Consider the following 5,791-nt stretch of genomic DNA (forward strand, 5'->3'; position numbering starts at 1 on the left):
TAGGCGGGGCCAGCGGGGGTTCCCCACCATGGTCCCCTCCCCACTCCTCCACCCCCCCGACCCTTTACTCACTGGCACTGGAGCCCTGGTGCTGAACACAAGACCTGGCCAGCCACGTGTTTCAGCACCAGGGCGAGGGGCCAACCACAGAGACGGGCTGGCAGCCAGAGTGTCTCCCTGGAGGACCCAGCCTCCGGTTGCCTCAAGGCCCTGCCCCTATAAGGCCAAGGACCCCTCGATTCTTCCCATAGCAGATGTCATCATCCCATTTGTCTTTCCGTTCAACTGGTTGTTTATTGTAGTTGACAAGTCTTGCAACTCGCAGAACATTAGGAGGTGGTGTTCAAAAACACAGGAATTCATGTCTCTTCTAAAATTAGGGAAACTCAGATTCTGAGTCTACCTTGATGACAGACAGAGCACCTTGTAGGCCCTGTTCTGTAGGGGCAGTGTTTCCATGCTGCTGACAAATGCAGTAGTGTAGCAGAATTTTCCACGGGTTGAAATTAAATTTGGATCAACAACAGTATTTGTGGCAGGCAGTCATGATCTCTTTGGTTGCCTTCTTTCTGGGTGGCCTCAATTTCTGACAACACACATTCAGTGTGATCCCTGAATTTACAATGATGGCATCTGGCATTATGGAAATGGCACATTACGTTTGTGGCTCCCACCACAGCTGGTAGCTTTGCAGGGATGAATTGATTTTCTTATGTGCTGGTCATGATGACTTTTTATTTCCATTGGATTCCACTTGGCAAGTCTCAGTTGACATCACTTTTGTGGATGACACTTGGGTTTCCTTTGAATGGAGAAATGTGACCAAGTGCTTACTCTTGAGCATGTGAACGTTAAGTTTTGCACTACAAGAAATTTCTATTGTGGGGCTGTATTTTGAATCCCATGTACAAGTCAGTCCCTCATTAGAGACTCAAGACTTATACAAAAATTACAATTCTCAAACAATGCCACTCAGCTGTGTATGCTGCAGTCCCTTTGCCTGACAGCTGATTGCATTGGTTGCAATAGAATTGTCCCGCTGTGTCAGATGGAGTTAGTATAAAGTGATTTTTTTTTAAAGTAGTACAAGGATTTCATTGTATGACTTGTTAGTGGGTTTGGCTGGGATGAGTGAACAATGTCAAAATCCCGTGAGCCAATGACAGTCAGTTTCATGTCATGTGTTTAGTTACCCTCAGTATTCAGATTGCCTTCCAGATAAAAGACAAGCCAGTCATTTGTAAGAGTCCCAGGAGAACAGTCTGGCGATGTTAAATTCTTTCATGTGGCCCAAGGTGGAGAGCAGTTGCATTGAACGTGTTGTGGGAAGGATCCCCTTCTGTGGGCTCCCCAGGTGGTAGGGGATCCCCTTCTCCCTTGTAGCATTTGCCACTTACAGTTTTGGATGAAGCACTGAAGACATCCTGCTCACAGAAATCTCATCCTCACCACCAGTTCTTAATATTGCAAAAGGTTGGTTTGTTCCACTGAGATCAGATAAGGAGCAACAGGGCTACCATTCTGGATTAAAGGCTTAACTCAGGGGTGAGCAAAATATGGCCAGTGGGCCGGATCTGGCCTGCAGTAGGCCCAGTTTAGGTGTGGGGGACAGCCCAGGCTGTAGCGTGTCCTAACGGTCCTGCCATCCCTAGGCAGGCAGCAGGGCTGGGGCAGCATGGCAGCTGGACTCCCCTTCCTGGCAGCTCCTCCCAGCGTCACTGCTAGTCTCCACTGCCATTGCTGGACCGAGCCCCACTGCCCGGAGGGTGTGGCCAGTCTGTCCTACACCCATTGCCAGGGGTGCTAGATGGAGCGGGCAGGCAAGGTCTCCATGGAGACTGGCCAGGACTCCTGCAGGTAGGCAGCTGGAATGGGACTGTGGGGGGGTGAGGGGTGGCATCCAGGAGCAGGATGTGCGTATGGGTGGGGCTGGGGCCAGGGCTGGGATTGGGATTGGAATTGTGGGGAGGTGACAGCACAGATCCAGGGCCCCGGGCAAAGCTACAATCCACTGCCCATATATCCCTGCGATGGGCGCCAGTTCCGCATGCAGGGACATGTGAGGAGTGGATGGGAGCTGTGCCTTGGGCCCTGGCCCTGTTCTGTCACTGCCCTGCAATTCTGATCCCAGCCTCAGCCTTGCCCACCCATCCTGGTCAAAGGTGCCAGTCCCTGCCTGCCTGCGGCCCCATCCTAGCCAAGCATGTGCTGCCCATGTGGGTCTCAGGCCAGTCTCCATGGAGATCCTGGGATCACCAAGAGGTGACAGTGTGGGACCAGGGCCTGGGACAGAGATATTTAGGGAGTTTTGGTGAGCTGCTGGGGTTGGGGGTGCTGAACCAGCCTTCGACAGCTCACCAAAACTCCCTAAGTGGCCTTCCGGCCCAAATAATTGCCCACCACTGGCTTAACTGAATACTTTTCAAGTAAAAATAGCGGGCAGTAACAGGAAATAATCATAATATGGATAGTGCTACATATTGGCGGGAATGCACATATAAAGCAAGTAAGTTTAACAGTATAAACCCTAGAGGCCCTTGTCTGCCTCCACTATCTTCATACATTCCTGTCTGTTGTCTTTCTTTGTCCTCTAATCATCCACAGTTAATTTCTGTAGGTCTGACATTACATCATCCAGACATCTTCATCCAGGTGGCCTTTTCCCCTCTGGCACCCTGACGAGCACTTTCTTTGGAGTCTGAATCATTTCCATTCTGTTGACCTAGCCCAGCCACTGTAGTTGTGCTCTGATTTCCTGGGTCTCTGTACAATTGATGCAACTCATTATTGGATTTTATGAGCCATTCTTGTGTTATAGGACCATATGGTGCTCAAAGGATTTTACATAGAATCTTCACCTCAAAATGATCAAGTAATATCTTGTTTGATTGTGAGTGAACTCAGATTTGGCTGCTGTAGGTTATGCATGGCCTGATTATAGTTTTATAGACGTAAATTTAATTTTCCTTGAGATAAACTTGGATTATAGGAGCTTGTGCAGTGCATAGTAGGATGTACTTCCTGCTTCTGTTCTTCCTTTAATTTGTTCCTTTATATTATATTACCATCCTGTGCTATAATAGAATCTAAATACTTGAAGTAGGTCACTTGCTTAAAGTTTGTGGTTTTTTGTTGTTAGTATATATACATAATAGTTAATCCCTAAAATACATGACTCTGCATTTTCTTTATTATTGAATTTCATCCCCTTTCTATTTCTCTGGTCCTAACGATCCAGTTTTCCTGTATGCCGTTCCAACCCTTAACTGCATTGATGGTGCTTGTCAATTTTGTGTTTTATCAGGAAATTTCAGTAGCATACTTGTAACTTTTTTTTTTAGTGTGCCAAAGTATTAAGACCAATACTTGAGGAAATTCACTAATAACTTCCTTCCAGACTGCCATTTCCCCTTTAGCCAATTTCTTCCCACCCTACAGTTCTTGTACTAATCCCTATGTCTCCAGCTGCACTAATCATCTCCAACATGTTACCCTGTCAAATGCAATGCTGAAGTCTGAATGAATTGGGTCTGCATTTCTTCTGCATAGAAAATCATTTTCTCTTATAAAAAAAAATAAATGAGGTTTGTCTGGCACGATCTAGCTTTGATAAACTCATGTTGTGTTTTATCCTGTTTTCCATTTACCCCTTGTGTCTTTAGAATACATTTTGAAGGAAAGAACAAGCCCCTGTGTGTTATTGAGATCAGATTAATGAGCCTGTAGTTGCCTGAATCACTTTCTCGTTTTTAAATATAGGCACTATATTTGCTATTCTCGAATCATGGTTGGTAACTTTAGAATAAGGGTTGTACTGTGTGCTTTGCAAAAAAATATGTAATTCATAAATGCAATATGAGACTGAAGTCAATTAACTTTTTCAGTTTTTATGAAAACTGGCTGCCTTAAGTCAGTGAGAAACTTATAGAGGTACTTTCAAAAATGAATAATGTTTTATATATTACATATGTGCCTTGGTGAATAAATAAAATATTAAGAGAGGAAAAGTCGAGTATATTTTTATTCAAAACTTATCAAAGAGCTGTAAAGTGAGTCAAGGCACAGAAGACTTGTGCAATAAACTCTTTCTTCCATGAGCTAATGTGCCTGTTTGTGAATAATTTAGGCTGGAGTAGAACTGCAGAGAAGACACAGTCTTACCTGTCAAACCAAACCAGTGAAACTTTACCTGAATGTTTTGCTAAAAAGACCTTTGCCCACCCATAGGAGTTGAATATTCTTATATACATTAAAGGAATCTGGACAGTAGATTAGTGGAAAATGCTTGCACCAGGTCAGAAGTTTCAAATCCTGTCTAAGCTTTCACAGAAGATATAAATATTTTCTTACCTTTTGATAACTCTTAAATTGTAATTCTTTGCTTTAGGAATCATCTTTTTGTTCTGTGTATGTGCAGTGTCTTGTATCATAATGTCTGTGAGCAGGGTACCTAGGTGCAAATAGCAATAAATAAGAACAGTATATAGCCTGGAGATGAACATTTATTGCTACTAGAATTATGACTTCAGGCATGGCAAAGGTGGAACTCTAAGACATAAGAATATAATAACTGCTATTTACTGGGTTAGACCATAGGTCCATCTTGCCCTGCATACATCAGGGGTGCCACCACTTCCCCATAACTGCTGCTGGAGCTGCTGGGCCAGGGAACAGCAGGAAATCTGTTGAGCTGCCACAGGCTCCTGCACTCCCCACCACCACTTCACCTGGACCTACAGACCCATCTCTTCCCTTTTGCAAGGAGGGGAGGACTCCAGCATCAGCCACCACCTGCTGCTTCAGCTGCCTGCAGCAAGAGGGGACCCCACAAAACCAATGAAGCTCCATCACCAGTAAACACCACCTGTATTCTGCTAGCTGCTGCAGCAACACCCACATGCTTACCCTCTTGTGTTGAGTCCTGTGTTCTACTCCTCTTCTCTGTGTTTTGTGTATGGCTGAGTAAGCCACTCCTTCCTGTGTGTCCCAGTGTGCTGACCACACTGAGCATCCAAGAACCCAGCTAGGGTGAGAGGACTCTCTATCTGATTCTGGTCACCTGCACTGATCTGTGGCAATCCCTCCCATAGGCTCCAGCATCTGTTGGATCTGACAAGAAGAGCATTGTGTAAAAAGCCCTCCTTGTTTTTCGCAGTTCACCATGATCTGTGAGGGGGGTACCATCTTCCGCAAGGAGGCAAATGAAGTACTTCTTGGCACTTCTCCTCTTCTCCAGGGTATAAAAGAAGCAAGAGCCACAGTCCATCTCCCTGACCAGCAGCTGTCCTGTCTGTGAGGTCTCCCTAAACAGGACCTTGAGGAGCTGCTAGCTTTCTACCAGGATCTCCTCAGGTCCTGGTGATCGGTCTTGTCCTCCAGGTCTCCCAAAATGGTTGTCTAGGGTGCCAACCTCCTCACTGAGCACCTGCTGAAAAGCTCCTGTTGGTGATGTCAGAAATGCTCTGGATAGACTGGAGGATGGTTCTGGCTACCATAACTCATATTGCGGACCTCCTAGACCAGGGGTGGGCAAAATACGGATGTGGCCCGCCAGCCCATTCTATCCGGCCCACAGGGCCTCTAAAAATTTTAGAAAATTAATTTTTATCCACCCCTCACTGCCTGTCAAAGATGACAGCAGCAGCAGGACCCAGCAGGAGCCTGTGGTGGAGCAGCAAGGCAGGCCTGGCTCCACTCTTCCCCCAGCCCTCTCCCCTCTGTCATCCTCAGCCCCAAACCAGAAGCCTCTGTGGACCCTGGAGTGGCTCCCCACCCCAATCCGAGTAGAAAT

This window comes from Alligator sinensis, unplaced genomic scaffold, assembly GCF_000455745.1.
Source record: "Alligator sinensis unplaced genomic scaffold, ASM45574v1 scaffold159_1, whole genome shotgun sequence".
Classification (NCBI taxonomy): domain Eukaryota; kingdom Metazoa; phylum Chordata; order Crocodylia; family Alligatoridae; genus Alligator; species Alligator sinensis.